This window comes from Balaenoptera borealis (assembly GCF_965194805.1).
Source record: "Balaenoptera borealis genome assembly, chromosome: 3".
Lineage (NCBI taxonomy): Eukaryota > Metazoa > Chordata > Mammalia > Artiodactyla > Balaenopteridae > Balaenoptera > Balaenoptera borealis.
The window spans coordinates 94684416-94708165 of NC_138866.1; positions in this window are offsets into that span (position 1 = coordinate 94684416).

Consider the following 23750-nt stretch of genomic DNA (forward strand, 5'->3'; position numbering starts at 1 on the left):
CAAACAATAAATGCTGAAGGTGTTGTGGAGAAATGCACACCCTCAACTTCGAGTGGGACATAAGTTGAAAAGGGCCACGAATGAGAACAGAACGGATGTGCCTTAAAAAGGTCAACGTTGAGCTACCATATGATCCAGCAGGCCCACTCCTCGACCTAAAATCTAAGAAGAGAGAATTGCAAAGACACAGGCAGGCAAATCTGCATGGCACAGTATTACAATAGCCAAGATATGGAAGTAACCAAAAAGTCCACCAACAGATGGGTGGACAAAGAAGAACTCCTCCATGTACAGATGGAATATTCGCTAGTGAAAAAAGTGAAACAATGCCATTTGCAGCACCATAGATGAGTCTAGACGTAATCACGCCACGTGTAGTAAGTGAGAAAGCAAAAGACACATATCCTATCATATCACTTTTAGGAGTTACTTAAAAATTGATACCAATGAACATATTTCCACAGAGAAAGGCAACCAGAGATTCATTAAAAAACTTATGGTTCACCAAATAGAAAGGGATGAGGATTGGCTACATTACCATATTGGGGTTAACAGAGATATACAAACCATGTGAAATATATAATCACCAAAGACGTACGGAAGACCAGGAGAGAGACTACTCAACATTGTGTCATAACCTACATGGAAAAAGGACGCGAGGAAGAATAGATACACGTATATGTGTGAAAGAACCACATCTTGCACACCTAGAACAAACAAACCATTGTAATCAAATTTGCTGGGATAAAAAATCAAAAGTAAATTACAAATATGAACAAGAAGTAATGAGACATAAACTTACAGGGCTTTTTCCTGGCACATTCCATTCTAATTTACAACCTAGAACACCACTTCCATTAAGGCTCTGTTTCCCCAGTAACCAAATTTGGTAAAGGAGAAATGCTGCCACCTTCTGACCTTTCCCTGCAGGAGCAGCTTTAAACTCACAGCTAATGGTCACTTAACATTCCCAAGGACTCAGGGCTGTAAAGGACACCTGCCCTAAAAAATTGTGCTGAAGTAGGGAATGGACAAAAAAATTCAAAACAGGCAAATGTTTCAAGAAGAGAGTAGGAAGAGTTAAGTTTTACTCACGCTCTTTTAAAAAAAAAAAGGAAAATGGATAAAAGCTCAACCTCAGGGAGTGTTAGACCCATGCAATCTAATCTACAAAAAGTTTCAACTTACACCAGTCGACTGACCAGCAGCAAAAAGTCTGCAGACAATAAATGCTGAAGGGGTTTTAGGGAACTGTGTACCCTCTACCTGCTGGTGAGACGTAAAGGGGTAACAGCCAATAATGAGAACAGAAAGGAGCTGTGTTTAAAAGTAAAAATGGAGGTACCATTCAATCCAGCAGGCGCACCATTGGACCTCTCACCTGAGAAGACAAGAATCGAGAAGACACAGGTCGCAAAAGCTGCAGTGCAGCCTTATTCACAATAGCCAAGAAAGTGAAGCAATCAAAATGTCCAATAAGAGGTGAATGGATAAAGAAGAAGTGGTCCATGTACACAATGGAATATTAGCCATGGAAGACAATGAACCATTGCTCTCTGAGGCACCACAAATGAGTCTGGAGATAATCACGAAACATGAGGTAAGTCGGAAAGCAAAAGACCTATATTCTATGATATCACTTATAGGCGTTATCTAATAACTGACACAAATGAACGTATTTCCACAGAGAAAGACACCCACAGACTTAGAAAACAAACTATGCTCATCTAAAAGGAAAGGTGAGGGGAATGGATAAATTAAGATTAGTGTTACTATATGTATACAAACACATATTATATACATATATCAAAAAGACCGACCATATAGCAAGGGAGGTCTGCGGAACCCTCAGTAACATTTTACATGGGAAGAGGATCTGTACTTGAATAGACATATATAATGTACAAATGAACCAGATCGTGTACACCTAGGAGAAACAATATTCTAAGCTTTACCCCAATTAAAAAAAATTTAAAACCAAGAAGAAATAATGAGACATAATCTTATGGGGATTTCTCCATGCACATTCCAATGTAATTTACAACCTAGGAACACGACTTCCAGAAAGACTCTGCTGCCCTCGTACCCAGATTTGGGAATGGAGAAATGCTGCCTCCTTGAGGCCACTTCCCACAACAGCAGCTTTAAATCCATTGCCAAAGGTCACTAAATAGTCACCAAACTTGCAGTTCGGTAAATGACACCTGCTCTCTAAAAAAATTCTGGGGTGGAAAATCGACCAAAAAATTCAAAAGAGGGAAACCTTCCAAGAAGACAATTGCAAGAGTTATACTGTACTCCCAATTGTTTCCTTTTTTTAACAGAAAAGAAAACGGCAGAGAAAAATGATGAGTTTTACGAATTTTCAAAGACATGCAAACCCAAATTACAAACACCTATCAGCTCACAGCAGCCAGAAGGGCCGTTAGCATAAATGCTGCAAACAATAAATGCTGAAGCGATTGTGGAGAAATGCGTACCCTCGATTCTAAGGGGGACGTGGTAAGAGCCACTAATGAAAACACAAAGAAGGTGCTTTGAAATGGGTAACACGGTGCTACCAGTCAATCAATCCCAACCACTGCTGGGCCTATCACCTGAGAAAATGAGAATTAAAAAGTCACAGGCAGGCAATCCTGCACTCCAACAATATTTACCATAGCCAACACTTTGAAGTAATGAAAATGTCCATCAACCGAGGAATGCACAAAGTAGAAGTGGTCCACGTACACAGTGGAAAATTACCCCAATAAAAAATAAAAAGTAAATTTAAAAAACCAACAAAAGTAAGGAGACATCAGCTTGTGTGGGTTTTTCTGGGCACACTCCACTCTAATTTATAACCGAGAAACACCACAGGCCGCAAGGGCTTTTCCCTAGGTACCAGGGTGGGGAACATAGAAAGGCTGCCACCCTCTGGCAGTTACCTGCAAAAGCAGCTTTAAAGGCTGTGCTAATGGTCATTTCATAGGAACAAGTACTGCAGAACTGTAAATGAAACCTGCCCTCAAAATGTCTTGAGGGAGGTAATGGCCAAAACATTTCAAAATGTGACACATACTTTAAGAGAACACTTTGAAGAACTAAGGGGTAATCACAGCTTGCAAAATAAAAAGGACATGCCTTAAAGCTCAATTTCATCGGATTATGAGGCACATGCGAATTCAACCACAAAAAGGTATCAGCTCACACTTGTCAGAATAACCATCAGCAAGAAAACTACAAACAATAAATGCTGAAGGTGTTGTGGAGAAATGCACACCCTCAACTTCGAGTGGGACGTAAGTTGGAAAGGGCCACGAATGAGAACAGAACGGATGTGCCTTAAAAAGGTCAACGTTGAGCTACCATATGATCCAGCAGGCCCACTCCTCGACCTAAAATCTAAGAAGAGAGAATTGCAAAGACACAGGCAGGCAAATCTGCATGGCACAGTATTACAATAGCCAAGATATGGAAGTAACCAAAAAGTCCACCAACAGATGGGTGGACAAAGAAGAACTCCTCCATGTACAGATGGAATATTCGCTAGTGAAAAAAGTGAAACAATGCCATTTGCAGCACCATAGATGAGTCTAGACGTAATCACGCCACGTGTAGTAAGTGAGAAAGCAAAAGACACATATCCTATCATATCACTTTTAGGAGTTACTTAAAAATTGATACCAATGAAGATATTTCCACAGAGAAAGGCAACCACAGATTCATTAAAAAACTTATGGTTCACCAAATAGAAAGGGATGAGGATTGGCTACATTACCATATTGGGGTTAACAGAGATATACAAACCATGTGAAATATATAATCACCAAAGACGTATGGAAGACCAGGAGAGAGACTACTCAACATTGTGTCATAACCTACATGGAAAAAGGACGCGAGGAAGAATAGATACACGTATATGTGTGAAAGAACCACATCTTGCACACCTAGAACAAACAAACCATTGTAATCAAATTTGCTGGGATAAAAAATCAAAAGTAAATTACAAATATGAACAAGAAGTAATGAGACATAAACTTACAGGGCTTTTCCCTGGCACATTCCATTCTAATTTACAACCTAGAACACCACTTCCATTAAGGCTCTGTTTCCCCAGTAACCAAATTTGGTAAAGGAGAAATGCTGCCACCTTCTGACCTTTCCCTGCAGGAGCAGCTTTAAACTCACAGCTAATGGTCACTTAACATTCCCAAGGACTCAGGGCTGTAAAGGACACCTGCCCTAAAAAATTGTGCTGAAGTAGGGAATGGACAAAAAAATTCAAAACAGGCAAATGTTTCAAGAAGAGAGTATGAAGAGTTAAGTTTTACTCACGCTCTTTAAAAAAAAAAGGAAAATGGATAAAAGCTCAACCTCAGGGAGTGTTAGACCCATGAAATCTAATCTACAAAAAGTTTCAACTTACACCAGTCGACTGACCAGCAGCAAAAAGTCTACAGACAATAAATGCTGAAGGGGTTTTAGGGAACTGTGTACCCTCTACCTGCTGGTGAGACGTAAAGGGGTAACAGCCAATAATGAGAACAGAAAGGAGCTGTGTTTAAAAGTAAAAATGGAGGTACCATTCAATCCAGCAGGCGCACCATTGGACCTCTCACCTGAGAAGACAAGAATCGAGAAGACACAGGCCGCAAAAGCTGCAGTGCAGCCTTATTCACAATAGCCAAGAAAGTGAAGCAATCAAAATGTCCAACAAGAGGTGAATGGATAAAGAAGAAGTGGTCCATGTACACAATGGAATATTAGCCATGGAAGACAATGAACCATTGCTCTCTGAGGCACCACAAATGAGTCTGGAGATAATCACGAAACATGAGGTAAGTCGGAAAGCAAAAGACCTATATTCTATGATATCACTTATAGGCGTTATCTAATAACTGACACAAATGAACGTATTTCCACAGAGAAAGACACCCACAGACTTAGAAAACAAACTATGCTCATCTAAAAGGAAAGGTGAGGGGAATGGATAAATTAAGATTAGTGTTACTATATGTATACAAACACATATTATATACATATATCAAAAAGACCGACCATATAGCAAGGGAGGTCTGCGGAACCCTCAGTAACATTTTACATGGGAAGAGGATCTGTACTTGAATAGACATATATAATGTACAAATGAACCAGATCGTGTACACCTAGGAGAAACAATATTCTAAGCTTTACCCCAATTAAAAAAAATTTTAAAACCAAGAAGAAATAATGAGACATAATCTTATGGGGGTTTCTCCATGCACATTCCAATGTAATTTACAACCTAGGAACACGACTTCCAGAAAGACTCTGCTGCCCTCGTACCCAGATTTGGGAATGGAGAAATGCTGCCTCCTTGAGGCCACTTCCCACAACAGCAGCTTTAAATCCATTGCCAAAAGTCACTAAATATTCACCAAACTTACAGTTCGGTAAATGACACCTGCTCTCTAAAAAAATTCTGGGGTGGAAAATCGACCAAAAAATTCAAAAGAGGGAAACCTTCCAAGAAGACAATTTCAAGAGTTATATTGTACTCCCAATTGTTTCCTTTTTTTAACAGAAAAGAAAACGGCAGAGAAAAATGATGAGTTTTACGAATTTTCAAAGACATGCAAACCCAAATTACAAACACCTATCAGCTCACAGCAGCCAGAAGGGCCGTTAGCATAAATGCTGCAAACAATAAATGCTGAAGCGATTGTGGAGAAATGCGTACCCTCGATTCTAAGGGGGACGTGGTAAGAGCCACTAATGAAAACACAAAGAAGGTGCTTTGAAAAGGGTAACACGGTGCTACCAGTCAATCAATCCCAACCACTGCTGGGCCTATCACCTGAGAAAATGAGAATTAAAAAGTCACAGGCTGGCAATCCTGCACTCCAACAATATTTACCATAGCCAACACTTGGAAGCAATGAAAATGTCCATCAACCGAGGAATGCACAAAGTAGAAGTGGTCCACGTACACAGTGGAAAATTACTCCAATAAAAAATAAAAAGTAAATTTAAAAAACCAACAAAAGTAAGGAGACATCAGCTTGTGTGGGTTTGTCTGGGCACACTCCACTCTAATTTATAACCGAGAAACACCACAGGCCGCAAGGGCTTTTCCCTAGGTACCAGGGTGGGGAACATAGAAAGGCTGCCACCCTCTGGCAGTTACCTGCAAAAGCAGCTTTAAAGGCTGTGCTAATGGTCATTTCATAGGAACAAGTACTGCAGAACTGTAAATGAAACCTGCCCTCAAAATGTCTTGAGGGAGGTAATGGCCAAAACATTTCAAAATGTGACACATACTTTAAGAGAACACTTTGAAGAACTAAGGGGTAATCACAGCTTGCAAAATACAAAGGACATGCCTTAAAGCTCAATTTCAACGGATTATGAGGCACGTGCGAATTCAACCACAAAAAGGTATCAGCTCACACTTGTCAGAATAACCATCAGCAAGAAAACTACAAACAATAAATGCTGAAGGTGTTGTGGAGAAATGCACACCCTCAACTTCGAGTGGGACGTAAGTTGGAAAGGGCCACGAATGAGAACAGAACGGATGTGCCTTAAAAAGGTCAACGTTGAGCTACCATATGATCCAGCAGGCCCACTCCTCGACCTAAAATCTAAGAAGAGAGAATTGCAAAGACACAGGCAGGCAAATCTGCATGGCACAGTATTACAATAGCCAAGATATGGAAGTAACCAAAAAGTCCACCAACCGATGGGTGGACAAAGAAGAACTCCTCCATGTACAGATGGAATATTCGCTAGTGAAAAAAGTGAAACAATGCCATTTGCAGCACCATAGATGAGTCTAGACGTAATCACGCCACGTGTAGTAAGTGAGAAAGCAAAAGACACATATCCTATCATATCACTTTTAGGAGTTACTTAAAAATTGATACCAATGAAGATATTTCCACAGAGAAAGGCAACCACAGATTCATTAAAAAACTTATGGTTCACCAAATAGAAAGGGATGAGGATTGGCTACATTACCATATTGGGGTTAACAGAGATATACAAACCATGTGAAATATATAATCACCAAAGACGTACGGAAGACCAGGAGAGAGACTACTCAACATTGTGTCATAACCTACATGGAAAAAGGACGCGAGGAAGAATAGATACACGTATATGTGTGAAAGAACCACATCTTGCACACCTAGAACAAACAAACCATTGTAATCAAATTTGCTGGGATAAAAAATCAAAAGTAAATTACAAATATGAACAAGAAGTAATGAGACATAAACTTACAGGGCTTTTCCCTGGCACATTCCATTCTAATTTACAACCTAGAACACCACTTCCATTAAGGCTCTGTTTCCCCAGTAACCAAATTTGGTAAAGGAGAAATGCTGCCACCTTCTGACCTTTCCCTGCAGGAGCAGCTTTAAACTCACAGCTAATGGTCACTTAACATTCCCAAGGACTCAGGGCTGTAAAGGACACCTGCCCTAAAAAATTGTGCTGAAGTAGGGAATGGACAAAAAAATTCAAAATAGGCAAATGTTTCAAGAAGAGAGTATGAAGAGTTAAGTTTTACTCACGCTCTTTAAAAAAAAAGGAAAATGGATAAAAGCTCAACCTCAGGGAGTGTTAGACCCATGCAATCTAATCTACAAAAAGTTTCAACTTACACCAGTCGACTGACCAGCAGCAAAAAGTCTACAGACAATAAATGCTGAAGGGGTTTTAGGGAACTGTGTACCCTCTACCTGCTGGTGAGACGTAAAGGGGTAACAGCCAATAATGAGAACAGAAAGGAGCTGTGTTAAAAAGTAAAAATGGAGGTACCATTCAATCCAGCAGGCGCACCATTGGACCTCTCACCTGAGAAGACAAGAATCGAGAAGACACAGGCCGCAAAAGCTGCAGTGCAGCCTTATTCACAATAGCCAAGAAAGTGAAGCAATCAAAATGTCCAACAAGAGGTGAATGGATAAAGAAGAAGTGGTCCATGTACACAATGGAATATTAGCCATGGAAGACAATGAACCATTGCTCTCTGAGGCACCACAAATGAGTCTGGAGATAATCACGAAACATGAGGTAAGTCGGAAAGCAAAAGACCTATATTCTATGATATCACTTATAGGCGTTATCTAATAACTGACACAAATGAACGTATTTCCACAGAGAAAGACACCCACAGACTTAGAAAACAAACTATGCTCATCTAAAAGGAAAGGTGGGGGGAATGGATAAATTAAGATTAGTGTTACTATATGTATACAAACACATATTATATACATATATCAAAAAGACCGATCATATAGCAAGGGAGGTCTGCGGAACCCTCAGTAACATTTTACATGGGAAGAGGATCTGTACTTGAATAGACATATATAATGTACAAATGAACCAGATCGTGTACACCTAGGAGAAACAATATTCTAAGCTTTACCCCAATTAAAAAAAAATTTAAAACCAAGAAGAAATAATGAGACATAATCTTATGGGGGTTTCTCCATGCACATTCCAATGTAATTTACAACCTAGGAACACGACTTCCAGAAAGACTCTGCTGCCCTCGTACCCAGATTTGGGAATGGAGAAATGCTGCCTCCTTGAGGCCACTTCCCACAACAGCAGCTTTAAATCCATTGCCAAAGGTCACTAAATAGTCACCAAACTTGCAGTTCGGTAAATGACACCTGCTCTCTAAAAAAATTCTGGGGTGGAAAATCGACCAAAAAATTCAAAAGAGGGAAACCTTCCAAGAAGACAATTTCAAGAGTTATATTGTACTCCCAATTGTTTCCTTTTTTTAACAGAAAAGAAAACGGCAGAGAAAAATGATGAGTTTTACGAATTTTCAAAGACATGCAAACCCAAATTACAAACACCTATCAGCTCACAGCAGCCAGAAGGGCCGTTAGCATAAATGCTGCAAACAATAAATGCTGAAGCGATTGTGGAGAAATGCGTACCCTCGATTCTAAGGGGGACGTGGTAAGAGCCACTAATGAAAACACAAAGAAGGTGCTTTGAAAAGGGTAACACGGTGCTACCAGTCAATCAATCCCAACCACTGCTGGGCCTATCACCTGAGAAAATGAGAATTAAAAAGTCACAGGCTGGCAATCCTGCACTCCAACAATATTTACCATAGCCAACACTTGGAAGCAATGAAAATGTCCATCAACCGAGGAATGCACAAAGTAGAAGTGGTCCACGTACACAGTGGAAAATTACTCCAATAAAAAATAAAAAGTAAATTTAAAAAACCAACAAAAGTAAGGAGACATCAGCTTGTGTGGGTTTGTCTGGGCACACTCCACTCTAATTTATAACCGAGAAACACCACAGGCCGCAAGGGCTTTTCCCTAGGTACCAGGGTGGGGAACATAGAAAGGCTGCCACCCTCTGGCAGTTACCTGCAAAAGCAGCTTTAAAGGCTGTGCTAATGGTCATTTCATAGGAACAAGTACTGCAGAACTGTAAATGAAACCTGCCCTCAAAATGTCTTGAGGGAGGTAATGGCCAAAACATTTCAAAATGTGACACATACTTTAAGAGAACACTTTGAAGAACTAAGGGGTAATCACAGCTTGCAAAATACAAAGGACATGCCTTAAAGCTCAATTTCAACGGATTATGAGGCACGTGCGAATTCAACCACAAAAAGGTATCAGCTCACACTTGTCAGAATAACCATCAGCAAGAAAACTACAAACAATAAATGCTGAAGGTGTTGTGGAGAAATGCACACCCTCAACTTCGAGTGGGACGTAAGTTGGAAAGGGCCACGAATGAGAACAGAACGGATGTGCCTTAAAAAGGTCAACGTTGAGCTACCATATGATCCAGCAGGCCCACTCCTCGACCTAAAATCTAAGAAGAGAGAATTGCAAAGACACAGGCAGGCAAATCTGCATGGCACAGTATTACAATAGCCAAGATATGGAAGTAACCAAAAAGTCCACCAACAGATGGGTGGACAAAGAAGAACTCCTCCATGTACAGATGGAATATTCGCTAGTGAAAAAAGTGAAACAATGCCATTTGCAGCACCATAGATGAGTCTAGACGTAATCACGCCACGTGTAGTAAGTGAGAAAGCAAAAGACACATATCCTATCATATCACTTTTAGGAGTTACTTAAAAATTGATACCAATGAAGATATTTCCACAGAGAAAGGCAACCACAGATTCATTAAAAAACTTATGGTTCACCAAATAGAAAGGGATGAGGATTGGCTACATTACCATATTGGGGTTAACAGAGATATACAAACCATGTGAAATATATAATCACCAAAGACGTACGGAAGACCAGGAGAGAGACTACTCAACATTGTGTCATAACCTACATGGAAAAAGGACACGAGGAAGAATAGATACACGTATACGTGTGAAAGAACCACATCTTGCACACCTAGAACAAACAAACCATTGTAATCAAATTTGCTGGGATAAAAAATCAAAAGTAAATTACAAATATGAACAAGAAGTAATGAGACATAAACTTACAGGGCTTTTTCCTGGCACATTCCATTCTAATTTACAACCTAGAACACCACTTCCATTAAGGCTCTGTTTCCCCAGTAACCAAATTTGGTAAAGGAGAAATGCTGCCACCTTCTGACCTTTCCCTGCAGGAGCAGCTTTAAACTCACAGCTAATGGTCACTTAACATTCCCAAGGACTCAGGGCTGTAAAGGACACCTGCCCTAAAAAATTGTGCTGAAGTAGGGAATGGACAAAAAAATTCAAAACAGGCAAATGTTTCAAGAAGAGAGTATGAAGAGATAAGTTTTACTCACGCTCTTTAAAAAAAAAAGGAAAATGGATAAAAGCTCAACCTCAGGGAGTGTTAGACCCATGCAATCTAATCTACAAAAAGTTTCAACTTACACCAGTCGACTGACCAGCAGCAAAAAGTCTACAGACAATAAATGCTGAAGGGGTTTTAGGGAACTGTGTACCCTCTACCTGCTGGTGAGACGTAAAGGGGTAACAGCCAATAATGAGAACAGAAAGCAGCTGTGTTTAAAAGTAAAAATGGAGGTACCATTCAATCCAGCAGGCGCACCATTGGACCTCTCACCTGAGAAGACAAGAATCGAGAAGACACAGGCCGCAAAAGCTGCAGTGCAGCCTTATTCACAATAGCCAAGAAAGTGAAGCAATCAAAATGTCCAACAAGAGGTGAATGGATAAAGAAGAAGTGGTCCATGTACACAATGGAATATTAGCCATGGAAGACAATGAACCATTGCTCTCTGAGGCACCACAAATGAGTCTGGAGATAATCACGAAACATGAGGTAAGTCGGAAAGCAAAAGACCTATATTCTATGATATCACTTATAGGCGTTATCTAATAACTGACACAAATGAATGTATTTCCACAGAGAAAGACACCCACAGACTTAGAAAACAAACTATGCTCATCTAAAAGGAAAGGTGAGGGGAATGGATAAATTAAGATTAGTGTTACTATATGTATACAAACACATATTATATACATATATCAAAAAGACCGACCATATAGCAAGGGAGGTCTGCGGAACCCTCAGTAACATTTTACATGGGAAGAGGATCTGTACTTGAATAGACATATATAATGTACAAATGAACCAGATCGTGTACACCTAGGAGAAACAATATTCTAAGCTTTACCCCAATTAAAAAAAATTTAAAACCAAGAAGAAATAATGAGACATAATCTTATGGGGATTTCTCCATGCACATTCCAATATAATTTACAACCTAGGAACACGACTTCCAGAAAGACTCTGCTGCCCTCGTACCCAGATTTGGGAATGGAGAAATGCTGCCTCCTTGAGGCCACTTCCCACAACAGCAGCTTTAAATCCATTGCCAAAGGTCACTAAATATTCACCAAACTTGCAGTTCGGTAAATGACACCTGCTCTCTAAAAAAATTCTGGGGTGGAAAATCGACCAAAAAATTCAAAAGAGGGCAACCTTCCAAGAAGACAATTGCAAGAGTTATACTGTACTCCCAATTGTTTCCTTTTTTTAACAGAAAAGAAAACAGCAGAGAAAAATGATGAGTTTTACGAATTTTCAAAGACATGCAAACCCAAATTACAAACACCTATCAGCTCACAGCAGCCAGAAGGGCCGTTAGCATAAATGCTGCAAACAATAAATGCTGAAGCGATTGTGGAGAAATGCGTACCCTCGATTCTAAGGGGGACGTGGTAAGAGCCACTAATGAAAACACAAAGAAGGTGCTTTGAAATGGGTAACACGGTGCTACCAGTCAATCAATCCCAACCACTGCTGGGCCTATCACCTGAGAAAATGAGAATTAAAAAGTCACAGGCAGGCAATCCTGCACTCCAACAATATTTACCATAGCCAACACTTTGAAGTAATGAAAATGTCCATCAACCGAGGAATGCACAAAGTAGAAGTGGTCCACGTACACAGTGGAAAATTACCCCAATAAAAAATAAAAAGTAAATTTAAAAAACCAACAAAAGTAAGGAGACATCAGCTTGTGTGGGTTTGTCTGGGCACACTCCACTCTAATTTATAACCGAGAAACACCACAGGCCGCAAGGGCTTTTCCCTAGGTACCAGGGTGGGGAACATAGAAAGGCTGCCACCCTCTGGCAGTTACCTGCAAAAGCAGCTTTAAAGGCTGTGCTAATGGTCATTTCATAGGAACAAGTACTGCAGAACTGTAAATGAAACCTGCCCTCAAAATGTCTTGAGGGAGGTAATGGCCAAAACATTTCAAAATGTGACACATACTTTAAGAGAACACTTTGAAGAACTAAGGGGTAATCACAGCTTGCAAAATAAAAAGGACATGCCTTAAAGCTCAATTTCAACGGATTATGAGGCACGTGCGAATTCAACCACAAAAAGGTATCAGCTCACACTTGTCAGAATAACCATCAGCAAGAAAACTACAAACAATAAATGCTGAAGGTGTTGTGGAGAAATGCACACCCTCAACTTCGAGTGGGACGTAAGTTGGAAAGGGCCACGAATGAGAACAGAACGGATGTGCCTTAAAAAGGTCAACGTTGAGCTACCATATGATCCAGCAGGCCCACTCCTCGACCTAAAATCTAAGAAGAGAGAATTGCAAAGACACAGGCAGGCAAATCTGCATGGCACAGTATTACAATAGCCAAGATATGGAAGTAACCAAAAAGTCCACCAACAGATGGGTGGACAAAGAAGAACTCCTCCATGTACAGATGGAATATTCGCTAGTGAAAAAAGTGAAACAATGCCATTTGCAGCACCATAGATGAGTCTAGACGTAATCACGCCACGTGTAGTAAGTGAGAAAGCAAAAGACACATATCCTATCATATCACTTTTAGGAGTTACTTAAAAATTGATACCAATGAAGATATTTCCACAGAGAAAGGCAACCACAGATTCATTAAAAAACTTATGGTTCACCAAATAGAAAGGGATGAGGATTGGCTACATTACCATATTGGGGTTAACAGAGATATACAAACCATGTGAAATATATAATCACCAAAGACGTACGGAAGACCAGGAGAGAGACTACTCAACATTGTGTCATAACCTACATGGAAAAAGGACACGAGGAAGAATAGATACACGTATACGTGTGAAAGAACCACATCTTGCACACCTAGAACAAACAAACCATTGTAATCAAATTTGCTGGGATAAAAAATCAAAAGTAAATTACAAATATGAACAAGAAGTAATGAGACATAAACTTACAGGGCTTTTTCCTGGCACATTCCATTCTAATTTACAACCTAGAACACCACTTCCATTAAGGCTCTGTTTCCCCAGTAACCAAATTTGGTAAAGGAGAAATGCTGCCACCTTCTGACCTTTCCCTGCAGGAGCAGCTTTAAACTCACAGCTAATGGTCACTTAACATTCCCAAGGACTCAGGGCTGTAAAGGACACCTGCCCTAAAAAATTGTGCTGAAGTAGGGAATGGACAAAAAAATTCAAAACAGGCAAATGTTTCAAGAAGAGAGTATGAAGAGATAAGTTTTACTCACGCTCTTTAAAAAAAAAAGGAAAATGGATAAAAGCTCAACCTCAGGGAGTGTTAGACCCATGCAATCTAATCTACAAAAAGTTTCAACTTACACCAGTCGACTGACCAGCAGCAAAAAGTCTACAGACAATAAATGCTGAAGGGGTTTTAGGGAACTGTGTACCCTCTACCTGCTGGTGAGACGTAAAGGGGTAACAGCCAATAATGAGAACAGAAAGCAGCTGTGTTTAAAAGTAAAAATGGAGGTACCATTCAATCCAGCAGGCGCACCATTGGACCTCTCACCTGAGAAGACAAGAATCGAGAAGACACAGGCCGCAAAAGCTGCAGTGCAGCCTTATTCACAATAGCCAAGAAAGTGAAGCAATCAAAATGTCCAACAAGAGGTGAATGGATAAAGAAGAAGTGGTCCATGTACACAATGGAATATTAGCCATGGAAGACAATGAACCATTGCTCTCTGAGGCACCACAAATGAGTCTGGAGATAATCACGAAACATGAGGTAAGTCGGAAAGCAAAAGACCTATATTCTATGATATCACTTATAGGCGTTATCTAATAACTGACACAAATGAATGTATTTCCACAGAGAAAGACACCCACAGACTTAGAAAACAAACTATGCTCATCTAAAAGGAAAGGTGAGGGGAATGGATAAATTAAGATTAGTGTTACTATATGTATACAAACACATATTATATACATATATCAAAAAGACCGACCATATAGCAAGGGAGGTCTGCGGAACCCTCAGTAACATTTTACATGGGAAGAGGATCTGTACTTGAATAGACATATATAATGTACAAATGAACCAGATCGTGTACACCTAGGAGAAACAATATTCTAAGCTTTACCCCAATTAAAAAAAATTTAAAACCAAGAAGAAATAATGAGACATAATCTTATGGGGATTTCTCCATGCACATTCCAATATAATTTACAACCTAGGAACACGACTTCCAGAAAGACTCTGCTGCCCTCGTACCCAGATTTGGGAATGGAGAAATGCTGCCTCCTTGAGGCCACTTCCCACAACAGCAGCTTTAAATCCATTGCCAAAGGTCACTAAATATTCACCAAACTTGCAGTTCGGTAAATGACACCTGCTCTCTAAAAAAATTCTGGGGTGGAAAATCGACCAAAAAATTCAAAAGAGGGCAACCTTCCAAGAAGACAATTGCAAGAGTTATACTGTACTCCCAATTGTTTCCTTTTTTTAACAGAAAAGAAAACAGCAGAGAAAAATGATGAGTTTTACGAATTTTCAAAGACATGCAAACCCAAATTACAAACACCTATCAGCTCACAGCAGCCAGAAGGGCCGTTAGCATAAATGCTGCAAACAATAAATGCTGAAGCGATTGTGGAGAAATGCGTACCCTCGATTCTAAGGGGGACGTGGTAAGAGCCACTAATGAAAACACAAAGAAGGTGCTTTGAAATGGGTAACACGGTGCTACCAGTCAATCAATCCCAACCACTGCTGGGCCTATCACCTGAGAAAATGAGAATTAAAAAGTCACAGGCAGGCAATCCTGCACTCCAACAATATTTACCATAGCCAACACTTTGAAGTAATGAAAATGTCCATCAACCGAGGAATGCACAAAGTAGAAGTGGTCCACGTACACAGTGGAAAATTACCCCAATAAAAAATAAAAAGTAAATTTAAAAAACCAACAAAAGTAAGGAGACATCAGCTTGTGTGGGTTTGTCTGGGCACACTCCACTCTAATTTATAACCGAGAAACACCACAGGCCGCAAGGGCTTTTCCCTAGGTACCAGGGTGGGGAACATAGAAAGGCTGCCACCCTCTGGCAGTTACCTGCAAAAGCAGCTTTAAAGGCTGTGCTAATGGTCATTTCATAGGAACAAGTACTGCAGAACTGTAAATGAAACCTGCCCTCAAAATGTCTTGAGGGAGGTAATGGCCAAAACATTTCAAAATGTGACACATACTTTAAGAGAACACTTTGAAGAACTAAGGGGTAATCACAGCTTGCAAAATAAAAAGGACATGCCTTAAAGCTCAATTTCAACGGATTATGAGGCACATGCGAATTCAACCACAAAAAGGCATAAGCTCACACTTGTCAGAATAACCATCAGCAAGAAAACTACAAACAATAAATGCTGAAGGTGTTGTGGAGAAATGCACACCCTCAACTTCGAGTGGGACGTAAGTTGGAAAGGGCCACGAATGAGAACAGAACGGATGTGCCTTAAAAAGGTCAACGTTGAGCTACCATATGATCCAGCAGGCCCACTCCTCGACCTAAAATCTAAGAAGAGAGAATTGCAAAGACACAGGCAGGCAAATCTGCATGGCACAGTATTACAATAGCCAAGATATGGAAGTAACCAAAAAGTCCACCAACAGATGGGTGGACAAAGAAGAACTCCTCCATGTACAGATGGAATATTCGCTAGTGAAAAAAGTGAAACAATGCCATTTGCAGCACCATAGATGAGTCTAGACGTAATCACGCCACGTGTAGTAAGTGAGAAAGCAAAAGACACATATCCTATCATATCACTTTTAGGAGTTACTTAAAAATTGATACCAATGAAGATATTTCCACAGAGAAAGGCAACCAGAGATTTATTAAAAAACTTATGGTTCACCAAATAGAAAGGGATGAGGATTGGCTACATTACCATATTGGGGTTAACAGAGATATACAAACCATGTGAAATATATAATCACCAAAGACGTACGGAAGACCAGGAGAGAGACTACTCAACATTGTGTCATATCCTACATGGAAAAAGGACACGAGGAAGAATAGATACACGTATATGTGTGAAAGAACCACATCTTGCACACCTAGAACAAACAAACCATTGCAATCAAATTTGCTGGGATAAAAAATCAAAAGTAAATTACAAATATGAACAAGAAGTAATGAGACATAAACTTACAGGGCTTTTTCCTGGCACATTCCATTCTAATTTACAACCTAGAACACCACTTCCATTAAGGCTCTGTTTCCCCAGTAACCAAATTTGGTAAAGGAGAAATGCTGCCACCTTCTGACCTTTCCCTGCAGGAGCAGCTTTAAACTCACAGCTAATGGTCACTTAACATTCCCAAGGACTCAGGGCTGTAAAGGACACCTGCCCTAAAAAATTGTGCTGAAGTAGGGAATGGACAAAAAATTCAAAACAGGCAAATGTTTCAAGAAGAGAGTATGAAGAGTTAAGTTTTACTCACGCTCTTTAAAAAAAAAAGGAAAATGGATAAAAGCTCAACCTCAGGGAGTGTTAGACCCATGCAATCTAATCTACAAAAAGTTTAAACTTACACCAGTCGACTGACCATCAGCAAAAAGTCTACAGAAAATAAATGCTGAAGGGTTTTTAGGGAACTGTGTACCCTCTACCTGCTGGTGAGACGTAAAGGGGTAACAGCCAATAATGAGAACAGAAAGCAGCTGTGTTTAAAAGTAAAAATGGAGGTACCATTCAATCCAGCAGGTGCACCATTGGACCTCTCACCTGAGAAGACAAGAATCGAGAAGACACAGGCCGCAAAAGCTGCAGTGCAGCCTTATTCACAATAGCCAAGAAAGTGAAGCAATCAAAATGTCCAACAAGAGGTGAATGGATAAAGAAGAAGTGGTCCATGTACACAATGGAATATTAGCCATGGAAGACAATGAACCATTGCTCTCTGAGGCACCACAAATGAGTCTGGAGATAATCACGAAACATGAGGTAAGTCGGAAAGCAAAAGACCTATATTCTATGATATCACTTATAGGCGTTATCTAATAACTGACACAAATGAACGTATTTCCACAGAGAAAGACACCCACAGACTTAGAAAACAAACTATGCTCATCTAAAAGGAAAGGTGGGGGGAATGGATACATTAAGATTAGTGTTACTATATGTATACAAACACATATTATATACATATATCAAAAAGACCGACCATATAGCAAGGGAGGTCTGCGGAACACTCAGTAACATTTTACATGGGAAGAGGATCTGTACTTGAATAGACATATATAATGTACAAATGAACCAGATCGTGTACACCTAGGAGAAACAATATTCTAAGCTTTACCCCAATTAAAAAAAAATTTAAAACCAAGAAGAAATAATGAGACATAATCTTATGGGGGTTTCTCCATGCACATTCCAATGTAATTTACAACCTAGGAACACGACTTCCAGAAAGACTCTGCTGCCCTCGTACCCAGATTTGGGAATGGAGAAATGCTGCCTCCTTGAGGCCACTTCCCACAACAGCAGCTTTAAATCCATTGCCAAAGGTCACTAAATATTCACCAAACTTGCAGTTCGGTAAATGACACCTGCTCTCTAAAAAAATTCTGGGGTGGAAAATCGACCAAAAAATTCAAAAGAGGGAAACCTTCCAAGAAGACAATTGCAAGAGTTATATTGTACTCCCAATTGTTTCCTTTTTTTAACAGAAAAGAAAACGGCAGAGAAAAATGATGAGTTTTACGAATTTTCAAAGACATGCAAACCCAAATTACAAACACCTATCAGCTCACAGCAGCCAGAAGGGCCGTTAGCATAAATGCTGCAAACAATAAATGCTGAAGCGATTGTGGAGAAATGCGTACCCTCGATTCTAAGGGGGACGTGGTAAGAGCCACTAATGAAAACACAAAGAAGGTGCTTTGAAAAGGGTAACACGGTGCTACCAGTCAATCAATCCCAACCACTGCTGGGCCTATCACCTGAGAAAATGAGAATTAAAAAGTCACAGGCTGGCAATCCTGCACTCCAACAATATTTACCATAGCCAACACTTGGAAGCAATGAAAATGTCCATCAACCGAGGAATGCACAAAGTAGAAGTGGTCCACGTACACAGTGGAAAATTACTCCAATAAAAAATAAAAAGTAAATTTAAAAAACCAACAAAAGTAAGGAGACATCAGCTTGTGTGGGTTTGTCTGGGCACACTCCACTCTAATTTATAACCGAGAAACACCACAGGCCGCAAGGGCTTTTCCCTAGGTACCAGGGTGGGGAACATAGAAAGGCTGCCACCCTCTGGCAGTTACCTGCAAAAGCAGCTTTAAAGGCTGTGCTAATGGTCATTTCATAGGAACAAGTACTGCAGAACTGTAAATGAAACCTGCCCTCAAAATGTCTTGAGGGAGGTAATGGCCAAAACATTTCAAAATGTGACACATACTTTAAGAGAACACTTTGAAGAACTAAGGGGTAATCACAGCTTGCAAAATAAAAAGGACATGCCTTAAAGCTCAATTTCAACGGATTATGAGGCACGTGCGAATTCAACCACAAAAAGGTATCAGCTCACACTTGTCAGAATAACCATCAGCAAGAAAACTACAAACAATAAATGCTGAAGGTGTTGTGGAGAAATGCACACCCTCAACTTCGAGTGGGACATAAGTTGAAAAGGGCCACGAATGAGAACAGAACGGATGTGCCTTAAAAAGGTCAACGTTGAGCTACCATATGATCCAGCAGGCCCACTCCTCGACCTAAAATCTAAGAAGAGAGAATTGCAAAGACACAGGCAGGCAAATCTGCATGGCACAGTATTACAATAGCCAAGATATGGAAGTAACCAAAAAGTCCACCAACAGATGGGTGGACAAAGAAGAACTCCTCCATGTACAGATGGAATATTCGCTAGTGAAAAAAGTGAAACAATGCCATTTGCAGCACCATAGATGAGTCTAGACGTAATCACGCCACGTGTAGTAAGTGAGAAAGCAAAAGACACATATCCTATCATATCACTTTTAGGAGTTACTTAAAAATTGATACCAATGAACATATTTCCACAGAGAAAGGCAACCAGAGATTCATTAAAAAACTTATGGTTCACCAAATAGAAAGGGATGAGGATTGGCTACATTACCATATTGGGGTTAACAGAGATATACAAACCATGTGAAATATATAATCACCAAAGACGTACGGAAGACCAGGAGAGAGACTACTCAACATTGTGTCATAACCTACATGGAAAAAGGACGCGAGGAAGAATAGATACACGTATATGTGTGAAAGAACCACATCTTGCACACCTAGAACAAACAAACCATTGTAATCAAATTTGCTGGGATAAAAAATCAAAAGTAAATTACAAATATGAACAAGAAGTAATGAGACATAAACTTACAGGGCTTTTTCCTGGCACATTCCATTCTAATTTACAACCTAGAACACCACTTCCATTAAGGCTCTGTTTCCCCAGTAACCAAATTTGGTAAAGGAGAAATGCTGCCACCTTCTGACCTTTCCCTGCAGGAGCAGCTTTAAACTCACAGCTAATGGTCACTTAACATTCCCAAGGACTCAGGGCTGTAAAGGACACCTGCCCTAAAAAATTGTGCTGAAGTAGGGAATGGACAAAAAAATTCAAAACAGGCAAATGTTTCAAGAAGAGAGTAGGAAGAGTTAAGTTTTACTCACGCTCTTTTAAAAAAAAAAAGGAAAATGGATAAAAGCTCAACCTCAGGGAGTGTTAGACCCATGCAATCTAATCTACAAAAAGTTTCAACTTACACCAGTCGACTGACCAGCAGCAAAAAGTCTGCAGACAATAAATGCTGAAGGGGTTTTAGGGAACTGTGTACCCTCTACCTGCTGGTGAGACGTAAAGGGGTAACAGCCAATAATGAGAACAGAAAGGAGCTGTGTTTAAAAGTAAAAATGGAGGTACCATTCAATCCAGCAGGCGCACCATTGGACCTCTCACCTGAGAAGACAAGAATCGAGAAGACACAGGTCGCAAAAGCTGCAGTGCAGCCTTATTCACAATAGCCAAGAAAGTGAAGCAATCAAAATGTCCAATAAGAGGTGAATGGATAAAGAAGAAGTGGTCCATGTACACAATGGAATATTAGCCATGGAAGACAATGAACCATTGCTCTCTGAGGCACCACAAATGAGTCTGGAGATAATCACGAAACATGAGGTAAGTCGGAAAGCAAAAGACCTATATTCTATGATATCACTTATAGGCGTTATCTAATAACTGACACAAATGAACGTATTTCCACAGAGAAAGACACCCACAGACTTAGAAAACAAACTATGCTCATCTAAAAGGAAAGGTGAGGGGAATGGATAAATTAAGATTAGTGTTACTATATGTATACAAACACATATTATATACATATATCAAAAAGACCGACCATATAGCAAGGGAGGTCTGCGGAACCCTCAGTAACATTTTACATGGGAAGAGGATCTGTACTTGAATAGACATATATAATGTACAAATGAACCAGATCGTGTACACCTAGGAGAAACAATATTCTAAGCTTTACCCCAATTAAAAAAAATTTAAAACCAAGAAGAAATAATGAGACATAATCTTATGGGGATTTCTCCATGCACATTCCAATGTAATTTACAACCTAGGAACACGACTTCCAGAAAGACTCTGCTGCCCTCGTACCCAGATTTGGGAATGGAGAAATGCTGCCTCCTTGAGGCCACTTCCCACAACAGCAGCTTTAAATCCATTGCCAAAGGTCACTAAATAGTCACCAAACTTGCAGTTCGGTAAATGACACCTGCTCTCTAAAAAAATTCTGGGGTGGAAAATCGACCAAAAAATTCAAAAGAGGGAAACCTTCCAAGAAGACAATTGCAAGAGTTATACTGTACTCCCAATTGTTTCCTTTTTTTAACAGAAAAGAAAACGGCAGAGAAAAATGATGAGTTTTACGAATTTTCAAAGACATGCAAACCCAAATTACAAACACCTATCAGCTCACAGCAGCCAGAAGGGCCGTTAGCATAAATGCTGCAAACAATAAATGCTGAAGCGATTGTGGAGAAATGCGTACCCTCGATTCTAAGGGGGACGTGGTAAGAGCCACTAATGAAAACACAAAGAAGGTGCTTTGAAATGGGTAACACGGTGCTACCAGTCAATCAATCCCAACCACTGCTGGGCCTATCACCTGAGAAAATGAGAATTAAAAAGTCACAGGCAGGCAATCCTGCACTCCAACAATATTTACCATAGCCAACACTTTGAAGTAATGAAAATGTCCATCAACCGAGGAATGCACAAAGTAGAAGTGGTCCACGTACACAGTGGAAAATTACCCCAATAAAAAATAAAAAGTAAATTTAAAAAACCAACAAAAGTAAGGAGACATCAGCTTGTGTGGGTTTGTCTGGGCACACTCCACTCTAATTTATAACCGAGAAACACCACAGGCCGCAAGGGCTTTTCCCTAGGTACCAGGGTGGGGAACATAGAAAGGCTGCCACCATCTGGCAGTTACCTGCAAAAGCAGCTTTAAAGGCTGTGCTAATGGTCATTTCATAGGAACAAGTACTGCAGAACTGTAAATGAAACCTGCCCTCAAAATGTCTTGAGGGAGGTAATGGCCAAAACATTTCAAAATGTGACACATACTTTAAGAGAACACTTTGAAGAACTAAGGGGTAATCACAGCTTGCAAAATAAAAAGGACATGCCTTAAAGCTCAATTTCAACGGATTATGAGGCACATGCGAATTCAACCACAAAAAGGTATAAGCTCACACTTGTCAGAATAACCATCAGCAAGAAAACTACAAACAATAAATGCTGAAGGTGTTGTGGAGAAATGCACACCCTCAACTTCGAGTGGGACGTAACTTGGAAACCGCCACGAATGAGAACAGAACGGATGTGCCTTAAAAAGGTCAACGTTGAGCTACCATATGATCCAGCAGGCCCACTCCTCGACCTAAAATCTAAGAAGAGAGAATTGCAAAGACACAGGCAGGCAAATCTGCATGGCACAGTATTACAATAGCCAAGATATGGAAGTAACCAAAAAGTCCACCAACAGATGGGTGGACAAAGAAGAACTCCTCCATGTACAGATGGAATATTCGCTAGTGAAAAAAGTGAAACAATGCCATTTGCAGCACCATAGATGAGTCTAGACGTAATCACGCCACGTGTAGTAAGTGAGAAAGCAAAAGACACACATCCTATCATATCACTTTTAGGAGTTACTTAAAAATTGATACCAATGAAGATATTTCCACAGAGAAAGGCAACCAGAGATTCATTAAAAAACTTATGGTTCACCAAATAGAAAGGGATGAGGATTGGCTACATTACCATATTGGGGTTAACAGAGATATACAAACCATGTGAAATATATAATCACCAAAGACGTACGGAAGACCAGGAGAGAGACTACTCAACATTGTGTCATAACCTACATGGAAAAAGGACGCGAGGAAGAATAGATACACGTATATGTGTGAAAGAACCACATCTTGCACACCTAGAACAAACAAACCATTGTAATCAAATTTGCTGGGATAAAAAATCAAAAGTAAATTACAAATATGAACAAGAAGTAATGAGACATAAACTTACAGGGCTTTTTCCTGGCACATTCCATTCTAATTTACAACCTAGAACACCACTTCCATTAAGGCTCTGTTTCCCCAGTAACCAAATTTGGTAAAGGAGAAATGCTGCCACCTTCTGACCTTTCCCTGCAGGAGCAGCTTTAAACTCACAGCTAATGGTCACTTAACATTCCCAAGGACTCAGGGCTGTAAAGGACACCTGCCCTAAAAAATTGTGCTGAAGTAGGGAATGGACAAAAAAATTCAAAACAGGCAAATGTTTCAAGAAGAGAGTATGAAGAGTTAAGTTTTACTCACGCTCTTTAAAAAAAAAAGGAAAATGGATAAAAGCTCAACCTCAGGGAGTGTTAGACCCATGCAATTTAATCTACAAAAAGTTTCAACTTACACCAGTCGACTGACCATCA